A 12,806-nucleotide genomic window follows, 5' to 3' on the forward strand; every position below is an offset into this window, starting at 1 on the left:
GACAAGTAGAGTTGTGTGTCATCAGCATAGCAGTGCTAAGAGAATCCATGTGCCTGAATGATGGGTCCCAGTGATGTTGTGTATAGAGAGAAGAGAAGTGGCCCAAGCACTGATCCCTGAGGTACCCCAGTAAGTAGCTGATGTGGCTTGGATACCTCACCTCTCCAGGCTACCTTGAAGGACCTACCTGAGAGATAGGAATTAGACCAGTCAAGCACAGTTCCTGTGATGCCCAGCGAGGAGAGTAAGATCTGATGGTTGACTGTGTCAAAGGCTGCAGAAAGGTCCAGCAGAATCAGGACTGATGATCTGGATTCAGTTTTCGCCCGTCAAAGCGACTGAGTGACAGACAGCAGGGCAGTCTCGGTGGAGTGTCCACTTTTAAAGCCTGACTGATTGTCATCCAGCAGCTTGTTCTGTGAGAGATAGGCAGAGATTTGATTGAAAACTGCCCTTTCAAGTGTTTTTGCCATGAATGGGATGAGAGAGACTGGTCTGTAGTGTTCTATTTGTGTGGGATTAAGTGCGGGTTTCTTCAGCAGCGGGGTTCTTAAGCTTACTCGAGCCTGCTTAAATTTAGTGGGAAAAGTGCCTGTAAGTAGAGATGTGTTAATTATGTGTGTGAGTGCAGGCAGGATGGATGGAGAAATGGCCTGGAGAAGGTGAGAAGGAATGGGGTCAAGGGAGCAGGTAGTGGGGTGGTTGGAGAGGAGGAGTTTAGAGACCTCAGTGTCAGTCAGAGGAGAGAACATATAGACAGAAGTGTTGCATACAGGAGACAGGCGTTTGACAAGGTGTGGTGCTGAGAATGTATTGCTGATGGTTGTAACCTTATTAGTAAAAAATGTGGCGAAGACATCTGCTGTCAGTGATGTGTCAGGCGGTGGAGGGGGAAGGCAGAGAAGTGTGTTGAATGTTCTAAACAAGCTGCGAGTGTCTGTGGTGCTGTTGATCTTGTTCTGGTAATAGGAGGTTTTTGCAGATTTAACGTTATCTGAAAAAGTTGCAAGCAGGGACTGATATTTACCTAGATCTGCTGGATCTTTAGATTTCCACCATCTCCTCTCAGCTGCCCTGAGGTCAGTCCGATGTTCACGAAGGATGTCAGGCAGCCAGGGGCTGGGTGGTGTGGCGCGTGCTGGCCTAGAGGAGATAGGACAGATTTTGTCTAGACAGGTTTTTAAAGTAGAGCTTAGTGTGTCTGTGGCAGTGTTTACATTAAGCATGGTAAATACATTTTGTGTAGGAAGAGATGTAGAGACAGCAGTGGAAAGGCGAGAGGGTGAGAGGGAACGGCGGTTACGGCGAAAGGAAACCAATGGTGGAGTCTGTTTTAATGTAGATGGGAGGGTCATGTTGAATTGAACAAAGTAGTGATCAGAGACATGTAAAGGAGCAACAAGAATATTTGAGTTGGTACAGTTACGTGTAAAGATGAGGTCCAGCTGGTTGCTCGATCTGTGAGTTGCTGTGGTGTGTAGTTTTTCCAAGTCAAATGAGGCCAGGAGAGTATTCAATTCAGTGGCCTGGGGCTTGTCTTGGTGTATGTTGAAATCACCAAGAACCAAAAGTGGCTTACCATCCTCCGGCAAGGAGGACAGCAGGACATCCAACTCCTCATAAAAGTTTGTCAGCTGACCTGGAGGGCGATAGATGACAACAACATGTATTTTTGTGGGTTGCATTGTAGTAATAGCATGGAATTCAAAACTAGTATTGTTACATAGTGAAGAGTGTGTTGAAAAAGTCCAGTTGTTATAAATGAGCAAACCTGTTCTCCCGCCCCTACCTGTGTGTCGAGGGGTATGAGAGAAGGAGAAGTTGTTGGAGAGAGCAGCAGGAGTTGCTGTATCCTCTGGACATATCCATGTTTCTCTCAGTGCCAGGATGCTGAGGGTGGACTGCGTGGCAAAGGCTGGAATGAAGTCAGCTTTGTTCACAGCTGACTGGCAGTTCCAGAGTCCCACTGAGAAAGAGAGCGGAGCAGGTGCTGAAGTGCAAAGTGGCCGTAGGTTGTGTGGGTTGCGTTTGGTCTCGCATCGATATCGTGTAAATGGTCTGTAACAGATAACAGGGATGTGCTTAAAGGCATGTGTTATTCATGAAGTAGACATGTTAGTATATAGTAGGAAAATAATAAGAGATACAATAACAAGATACTTAAGTGCTATGTTGAGTGGTGCCTTGTCGGTGTCCTTGCTCGGTGGACTCGCACAGGTAGACTCGTTGGTCTTTACACAAGTAGGTCTTCACACAAGGAGGGCTTTACACGAGGGCTGCCACTATCGCTGCCGCTTCTGTGTCAGCATTCAAGTCGAATTTATACGTGATGATAATGAGTCATTCAATGAAAAAGCAGGACACTAAATTTTAATATATCTAATATATAATTATAGGTTTAAATATCTTACCTGGCGCTGGACACGCCTTAATGCTACTTAGCACAACAAAGCTAGTCACGTGGTCAACAGAAAGTAAGGGTCGCGCGAGGTGACAAGTGCGACTTCCGTGCACCGCAAATAAATTATGCTGCACTTTAGCAATAAATAATACCCTAAAACAAGTGAAGCACTGTTTATAAACACTAAAAACCACGATAGTTTTACACACACTGGACAACCAATGCTAAATCTAGCAGTGAATAACCTGGGACAAGTCAAAACAATATAGCACACACACACACCAACCTACGTATAAGCGACGCGAGTTCAAGACAGTAAACAAACAGCACAAGACTAGCAATGAATACCACTCTTCAACAAAGTAAAACAATGAAATAAACACACTTACACGCAACTGCAGACTCCTGTAGATAGATTGCTTATATTTCATAAAACATTTTATGAAATATGCAAAAACTTTTCAAGAGGTTTAAATTAATTTTACTATTGTTTATTGTTCATGCAGGTTATATTTTAAGTTGTTATGAGCTGGATCATGTTTTTTGGTGAGTTTATTAAGACTAGTTTATTCTCTTTATATGCTTTAGACATGTAGAATATATCTACGTTTGTACATTAGTGTCTGTATTGGGAGCTTTAGGTGCAAAACTTTGATGTAAGAAACTTATCCAAGAAGTAATCAATATTTGCCAGTGGTAGGCTATTCAACATGCAGGATCAAAGAAAGAAACACTGATAACAATAAACAACCTTATTATTCTAACTTAACTGAAAAAAGGTCATTATTAGCAATATGTGTTCACATATGGCTTTATTTGAGCGTTTCAGAGCAGTGAATACCATGACACCAGGATGTTAGAATTATGTACTAGTTACGTCATTACATGATGATGTTAAAGAAAGTTTTTTTTAGAACCAGTTCATTGAAATGAAGCATCTGAAAGAACTGGTTCAAGGAAATTAATCAGACTTCCCATCACTAGCTGTGTCATCATCAGAGCTTGTGCAGCTGCTTTGGAACAACCGCACTGGCTGAGCCAGGTGGCTGGTCTCGAATCGCTCTTGCTGTACTTTGATGGGATACGTTTGTGGTGACATAGTGGTGGGGGAGTCTAAAGTCGAACAAAATTTCTATCTGACATGCACTGCTTTAAGTCAGTCTGCGCAGCGCTTCATGAAGTCGAAAATACCTTTGATTACTTGCTGATCACTTGATTGCCCTAGTCTCCCCCCATTCCTTCTACACCAATGAGAACACCTGAGAATTCATTAGCCACGTTTCCACTGTCTGGCTAAATGAGGTCGTGACAAAGCGGTCACCAAAGCGGTGCCCAAAGGAAGAACTTTCCATGGTTCGAGATCATGGACGGTGTGCTGGGACATCATCATTTTGTTAGTGGAGAAACCATTCTGGACACCATGGCAGTTAAAGTCAGTGAGTTGTCAATGGTTTCTTATCTACCTAGCTAGCTAATGTTTACAAACAATATAAACTTGATATTCTAGATAACTAGACAACATGCGTATTTGGTTTGGTTTGTGAAATAGGTGGGGTGTGGTACGTTTGCACCAAGACGTCATATTAAGTGTAGGTTTTAGGGCAACGCTGCAGGCTTTTGGCCCGAAGGTGGGAATGCAGATCGATTTCAGTCTCGCGGCTCGAGGTCTGAGACTTTTAGCCCCGGCTGACCAGTTTTTGGCCCTGGCTCGCACTGGTGGCTATTGTTTGCAGCTGCATTGGTTTAGAGGAGAGGATTAAAAAGCTCATGTGGCAGCTCATAATGAGAACTCCCTCCAAGGTGACTAGAACACAGCAGTGGCTGGCTGTCTCTTAAAAATACAATTACTGCTTACAAATCTATGTCTATTTTCCTTCTGGCAGTGTGGTAATTTAAGTTTTCCTACCTTTTGATCTGCCACCTCTTCTGTGGGTTTTGGTTGTGTTTCCTTTATGATTTATAGGTCATGTTTTGGCTCTTTAGTTGGTGTTGTGTGCCTGCAGCAGCTTAAGAACCCCCCCCCACACACACACACACACACATCAATGACCAAGTTGCAACATTACAAAAAGTATTCAGTTGAATGATTTTCTGTTTTGTCCCCAAACCCTTCACTGACATCACCAGTTCTTGCTGTATAACCTTAACTTCTCTTGGTGTTAATGAGGCTCAAGTATCTAAAGAGGGAAGGTGATGGGGCTCCACAGTTTGTCTAAATTGCTCCTGAAAAGCAAGACTTAAGTGCTGCTTGTTACTCCAAGAGTCAAGTCCAAGATCTTTTATGAATACATTTTTTTGTTTTTTCTCCTATTGTTCCAAGATCAACCACATCTGCACAGGTGATCTTCTAGAAATGGAGGCTGGTTTCTCCTCTTCTGTTGACATTTTCCCCAAATTACTCCCCACTCCCTCTAGTTTTCTGGGTCACAGTCAAATGAAAGCACACACTCAGAACACTTCTTAATTTGGCCTGCAATCAAACTGCAATGGAGGGACTCAATAAAGAAGGAAAGAAAAGGAACAACTCAAGAAGTTTAATTGTAATGATAGCAATTTTCTGGAAGAGGGAGTAGAATCCCTTAATTGATTTCTGATGAAAATGGAATAGAAGGTTTATACAGCAATATTAAGTTTCAAGTTGATTACATTTCAAAGCTAGTTAACAAAGTAGAAAAATGAGCCTCAATAACATTGAGAATCAGGGCCCATATTCACAAAAGAATATTTAGGCTAAACGTAGCTCCTAACTCTTACATTTAGGAGCAACTCTTAAAATTTAGGGGCCTGTCTGTCCTAATTTTAGGACTTGTAATTTCTTTTAATCTAAGTGTAATTCATGGAGCATTTTAAAGCTAAAAATAGCTATTAAAACCCACAACAACTTATAAGTGGTCATTAGGACTCCTAAATCCATAAGAGTGAATCTCAAACAATACAGAGCATGGCTGCTGCTGTCAATCCATGTTGCAATCAAGTCAGTGTATTATAATATTATTATAACACTGACCTTTTGTAAATGTATCGCCTGAATCACAATCTATCTACATATACAGTATATCTATCTTCCACTGACTGTCTTTAAAGAATTTGCTGACAAATAGCTGTTCCCTGTCTACAAATCATTTTGGGCAATTTGAGAAATAATAAAATGTGACGTCATCCATAGCAACAAGGTCAACTCTGCCTTTGCTCTTAGTGTAAGATTTCCCCCTATTCCTTTGTAAAACTTGCTCTTAGCAGTTTTGTGAATAGGTTTTAAGTAGATCCCGACTGATATGGGATTTTTGAGACAATACCGATTTTAGAGGGGGAAAATTCACCGATTACCGATATGGTGGCCGATATAGTTAATTTTTGAGCTAGAATGAAAACAGACCTTTTCTATGTGGATTGTGCACCAATTTTGCACAATTTAAATGACTATAAAAACCTATAAGAAGGCTGCTTTCTTAAACAAATATTTTTAACAAAGAATATTTGACATTATTATTATACACTGTCAACACTGGAAAAAGTACAATATTTCCCTATGAAATGTAGTGGAGTGGAAGTATAAAGTCATAGAAAATGCCATGGTAATACTCAAGTAAAGTGCAAGTACCTCTAAATTGTACTAAAGTAAAGTTTTCTTGCTTATCAAAACATCATCAGCAATATTTCGCTGTTAATGTATAACAAAACAGTCATAAACAGTAACTCATGGTTCGCTGCTGCCAAGTCAAGAGATACGGTGTTACACTGTATTCCGGTGGAAAACCAGACTTTTAAATATTACATTTTGTAAATGCAACGACTGGAATTGTTCGGTTGAAGGGGGTACCAAACTGCGAAGCCTGAACAAAACAGTTTGCTGAATACATGCTTACACATTAGCTTCCACTCAGCTGACAAGGTATGAAAGTAGCTACGTGGTTAGCTAGTTAGCAATAAGCTCGTTGTCACAGAGAGTAAAAGATGGATGTAATTTATTTACTTTCCATCATTGAGTCTCACCAACTAGGTAACAACGTAGCATGAAATCAACACTCAACAGACACAATCCACCACCGCACCATTGTCTGCTGAGCTGCAAAAAGATGCTCTGATGTTTACCTTTCAGTCTGCTACAATACTGACTGCACTGACAAAATATAGCTGGCTAACAGCAAACAGATGTGATAAACATGAGTGACATGGTTGTCAGGGACAGGGTTAACATTATATTAGTTATATTGAAAAGGGAAAATGATGGAGTCATTGTTTATTAACTTTCCAGTATGTATTTCACAAACTAGTTAGCAACTTACCGAGAAAACACCGCTTAACTCCGCCCTGTCTGCAGAACCACCGTCAGCTCAGCTCTGTAAACAATGGAGTCGGAGCGCACTCTGCTGGACAAACTACGCTATGACACCAATTCTAAATCACCCAAGCATTGTTTTCTGCATTATATGTTCTGAAAAAAAAAAATAAAATAATATCTGCGCATAACAGAAAACATATACGCCGATACTGATATATCTGTGAAAGGCTAATATTGGCCGACTGATAAATCGGTCGGGCACTAGTTTTAAGCAAAAACTCTTAGCTAGGAACTCTTTGGAGAGCTCCTAGTGGTGAGCTAAAAATCTTTGTGGATACGGGCCCAGACAACTATGGCCAAGTTGGAGGCCAACTAACTTCATCGCAGAGGACAGGAGCTACTATTACACTTGGTTCATCCAGAGGCAGCTGACAAAAACTGGTAACACAATTATACTCCACCACTCTGCTTCTTAGCAAGGCTTACCAGTTTTATTCCAGGGTGTATATTCAAAAAGGATTATATGAACTTGTAGTAGGAACATTTAAGTGACAGAGCCAGACACAGGAGGCTGTTTTGGGGCTCTAATAAGCAGCAGCAGTCCTCTGTTGCTTTTATAGAACAGAGCAAACAGCATGCTCTCGTATGCCTTCCCTGCAACTCATTCTGTTTAAAGAATTATTAAAAAGGATGTGGTATCAGAATGCCAAGCCTGTTAAAAAATTTAAGGCGAGAAAAAGAACAGAGTAGAGAAGGGTAAGTAAAATTGAGGGAGAAGAGAGTGAATATGTACCACTAAACAAGCCTTTTTGGTTTCTTTTTATATCATGTTGAAGCCATAGTCAGTTTTACTACTTGTTTGGAAATCGAGCACAAGCATAGCTCAGAGATCAGCTGACTATCAGCTGTTCTACCTTCTCCAACCACAGTCATTTCCCTATCAATTACCACTTCTAATATATTCCGTCTACCTTACCTTGCTTATATTGATGATGGACAGCCCGGATCTTGTCGAAGAAACTCTGATCTTCTATGAATCCCCTGAAGAAACTCAAGATCCTAATCTGGAGGAGCTCGGTTGCACTCATCCTCCTAGGTGCAGTTCCAGGTTGGCAGCCAAAACATCTCTCAAGGAATGGCCCAAGGAAAACATCCTGTCCACACTGTACAGCCTCAATATCCAAGCCCCTCCAAATCTCAGCCACGAACAGCTATTCCTGTTTTTTCTAGAGAGAAACCAGGACTCGGCTCTCCATTCACCCACCACCGTCCCTTCTCTTCCTCACGCTACAGGACGGAAAGCCACGGCAAAGAGGAAACACATCTCCAGCAACAACACACCTTCTCCGCCTCTGAATAGAGCAAAGCCACATCACTCCACTCAAGCCTCCACACAACAGAGAGACAGTCCTATTCTAGCAGCTCTGATTTCCATCCAAGAAGCCCTTTCTGACATGGACGGAACATTCAAGCGCTGGAAGCCCAGCGTTCTTCTCCCGCATCTCATCCCGTTCTTCCAGAGGACCAAACTTCCAGATTGGCGTTTGCTGGAAACTCCACTCATCAAATGGATATAGCTAATTCCTTCCTCCCCAGAAGATCACTTGGGTCCGCGGTACCAGCCTCATCAACCAGAGTTTTTCCCCCAGCTGCCGCTATCACTTCCCAGCTGCGCGCTTAAATCCTGTCAAGTAACGACATCAATTTAGTAAAAATTCTGTTATGTGTGGAGACTAATGAGAAAAGGATTGTTGATTATGGGGACATTGCAGTTGTCTTAAAAGATAATGACCCCAGGCTGTCAAAAAGTCTAACATGGCCGAATTTAATGTTGCTTTTGGCATTTTCATAGACGTCATTTGCGAAGTATACCCAAACAGGTGACATGAATTAGACGCTTACCTCACAATTATATCTGACCTTGCCATGTCTTACGGAGGCACCCAATTTTACGAATATCACAAGTCATTTTCAGCAAAAGCAGCTACTATATGTACATTCAACAATTTAACCAATGTTTGGATTGGTCTGTTGTTGATTCAGCTCTCATTAGCAGACACTTCATGGGCCACCGAGCCCTGTCATGTTCTGTCTGCAGTTTCTTCTCCCACACCACATCTCTATGCCCAAAGACTACCTCATCAAAGAACGACACTAGGCTTCCAGCCTCCAACCATGTGAAACCTGAAAGACAAACTCCTTTATGTTACAATTTTAATGAAAATGTCTGTACATGACCTAATTGTATATATTTTCACACTTGCAGTTATTGCGGGAACAGCCACCCAAATTTTGCATGCCCACGTCGCACACGCTTCATAAGAAAGAAAGTCACCTGTGTAGCAAATTAGCTTAAAAGGGAATTATTTATAATTAATTATAACTGGTTATAATTAATAATAAATATTTAGATTAGATCTTAGAATTAACTGTAGCAGAATCGATATTACAATTACCTGATCTGTCCGTCCAGCGAGCAGACAATATAATTATTTATCAATTCTAGGAAGATTACTTTCCTGGCCAAGGAACAATAGCCTTCCTACTTATACAGTGCTAGCAGTAGTTTAGCATGTAGCAAGGAGCAACATTCAGTGACTTTGAATTATGAGCGGAACACAGAGACAATCAATCGTGAATATAAGGGATTTAATAAATGAAACTATAACTAACATACAAACAAACTAAGCAAAACATACATATATAGAATGAAGGAATGTAAGGAAAAGAGAGAGAGAGAGAGAGAGAGCACAGAATGGCAATATTTCACGTCAGTTAACCACAACCTAAATGAGAATCATCAGAGGCACAATTCACCTTAAAAGGGGTTCAAACTTAAACGCGCATCTAATCAGTTGTAAATTGTTACTTGCATTGGTTTGTTGCTGAATAAGAGTCTTGATGCGGTAGACGAGGTTCTCGACGATTTCTTTAGGAGTGAGTTGAAGAAGTCCACAGGAAATCCACAAAGTTACTTGAAGGTAAACACTGCCAGAAGGTTAAACTCAAGAGAGAGTTTTGGAGTGGGTTGGTCTCAAGAAGAAGAGTTTTTGAGCCGTGATTAGTCTGCGCTCTGGAGTTTTGATAGTTCATTGCCGCACCCATTTTGTGGGTGGAGTGGCCAATCAAAGGCATGCATTTTGAGCGGGAGAAACATCCTTTGTCTCCGTTTATGGCCCATTCGCATTTTATTGCTGATCTGGACCGCTAGTGCAGCTTTTAATTCAAAACATAGTAAGAATTGTTCGATGCATTTCACGATCACATGGTGTACATTATTGTGTGAGAAATAAAGGGAAGATCATTTTGATACCAAGAAGGTAACCTCCAGACGATATTAAAGCAGAGATACACTCATACACTTGAATATAGGCATTTAACGTCTAACAAATACAAGTAAAGGGTTTTAACTAAGTTAATATGATAGGGGAATATACATACAACACATGCATATAGCAGATACATTTATAACTGCTTACTATGGCCTAAAATAGAGAAAATGTCTTTAGGTGTGTGTGTGACGTGTATTGGAATTACTGGAGACAGACAACTGCTCTGGTGCCTGGCACGGGGGGGAGTCACCTCCCTTTCTGTGGAATGTGTTTGAAGCTTGATGGAGACACTTCAGAGGAGACCTGTTTTAGCATCCTTTTGATAGTGATAAAGACCATCTGCAATTTAGCACCCATATAAATGTAAACGTGGAGACCAGGTCAGTAATTTATATGCAAATGTCAAAAGGCTAAAAGGTTTTTTTTTCAAACAAAGTTTTTTTTCAAACAAAGTGTAATTAGCCATCACTGATCTTACACAGACGTTACACCTGTCAATGTTCAAGAGCTCTCCAAAGCTCTCACAAAGCATCCAAACTGCTCTTTCGTGTTTACTTGTTAATGGGACTGGTTTATGTTTTTTCAGCTGGCCTTTCTTATCTTCCTACTCTCTCGCACAACTGCTCCAACCTTCAATCCGCAATAAAAGAACCCCAGGTTATCAACGAATTTCTGGCAAAAGAAGGATACATGCTCGGACCATTTGACAAACCACATTTCAATGTATTTTGCATTAACCCCATAGGAATTGCCACAAGGAAATATTCAGGAAAAAAACGATTAATTATTGATCTATCAGCTCCCCATTCCACCTTAGGCGTTCCAAGCATTAACAGCCTCATTCCCTCAGAACCCTTTTCTTTTGCCTATTCGACAGTTGATAATGGCATCAAACTCATTAAGTTAGCTGGCAGAGATGCATGGCTAAGCAAAGCAGACATCACCAATGCATTCAAAATCATGCCTTTACACCCATTGCAGTGGCATCTCTTTGGTGAAGGCACACTTTCGGTTGCAAAAACAGCCTAAGCATATTCAACACTTTGTCCGTAACTCTCTGCTGGATTTTACTGAACAATTGTAAACTGCCATTCATTATCCATCTACTGGACGAATTTCTGGTCATTGATTAGCCTAACCCAAATCCATCCCACTGCATTAACTCTCTTAAAGAGACTTTTACAAAACCAGCATTCCTCTAGCAGAGGTGAAAAGGTCCTTCTCGCGTTTTGGACTTCTTAGGAATTACACTAGACTCTGTCAACATGCAAGCATCTCTCCCACTAGAGAAATTAGAATGGATCCCTCTGATCCTGCTTATAAGATCCTTTTCCCATTCTACAACCTCATCAAAAAGGGATCTTCTTTCCCTGCTGGGTCACCTCAATTTTGCAATTAGAATAATCCCCCAAGGCCGCATTTTTATTGACAGACTACTGGATTTATCAAAATCGGTTGACAAATTGCACAATGTTGTCACACTAGACGAAGGTTGCAGATCCATTTTACATTTCTGGTCAATAGTTGGAACACCATTTCCTTTTTCTATGAAGAGAAAACCGAAACTTCTGCGCATTTAAAATTCTATACAGATACAGCACCCTCCGTTGGTTTCAGAGGAATATTTCACAATCAATGGTTCGCAGAGGAATGGCCAAAAGAACTCAAAGATCTTCCACCTTCCATTCAATCTACAGCTTTACTGGAATTTTATCCAGTTGTGATAGCCTACCTTCTATGGGCAGATCAGTGGTCCAGAAAAAATATCCTGGTGTTTTGTGACAATGAAGTGACTGTTAATATCATCAACAAAGGTCGCTCCTCCATGCCATTCATCAATCGTTTTATCAGGCATTAAACTTGGACTGCAGTCATGGGCAATTTCACAATTAAAGCAAACCATATCCCTGGCCTGGATAACAAAATTGCTGATTCTCTGAATCGGTTTAATTTCCAGGATTTCAGACACCTGTGTCCAGATGCTGCTCCAACATGCCTACCCTGCCCCAACTTCAACCAAACAGTCCTAAATGTCACACTGCAAAATTACCTGCATTCAGCTTCACAAATATATGAGATCCAGTCTAGAAAAATACACACTTAAATCATACAACTCAGCCTGGTCCTATTTTTCCGATTTCTGCGCTACCCTCTCTGTACCTAATTCTCTAGCAAATATCCCTATAGTCTGCACATTCATAGTGCACTGCTTCGAATACAGGAAGCTTCAGCCTCCCACCATCAAGACCATAGTATCTGGGATCCAATTTCATCTAAGGTGCTCAGATCCATCCTCCCAAAGCCTGCTACAAGATTCTTCTATCTGCCTTCTCCTTACAATGGTTCTCCTCTCGACTACGGATAGTATGCCTCCAGTGTGGTCTAGACCCCGCATCATATACCAGCCACTCCTTCCGCATCGGAGCAGCAACCATCACAGCTTCCATAGTTCCAGCATTCATCCTTAAGGCCATGGGTCGCTGGTCATCATCAGCATATCAACATTATTTAAGACCAGGAACTAAAGATATCATTCTAGCCCAAGAACCATGAGTTCTTCATTTAATTAAGCACATTTTTGCATGCCGTAAATAATGCACTAAGCATAATACTATCAATACACCTCTTGAGGGAGCAGGCCACTACTTCCATCAAGGGGAACGCTGCTTTTCCCCGCAGCTAGAGAACTGTCGCTTTCTACAAGGGGAGAGTGCTCATCCTCCCCCAGTCTTCATACAAGGGGCATGCTGCTCTTCCAAAAAAAAAAAAAAAAAAAAAAAAAAGACAAAAA

This window comes from Myxocyprinus asiaticus, chromosome 27 (genome assembly GCF_019703515.2).
Source record: "Myxocyprinus asiaticus isolate MX2 ecotype Aquarium Trade chromosome 27, UBuf_Myxa_2, whole genome shotgun sequence".
Lineage (NCBI taxonomy): Eukaryota > Metazoa > Chordata > Actinopteri > Cypriniformes > Catostomidae > Myxocyprinus > Myxocyprinus asiaticus.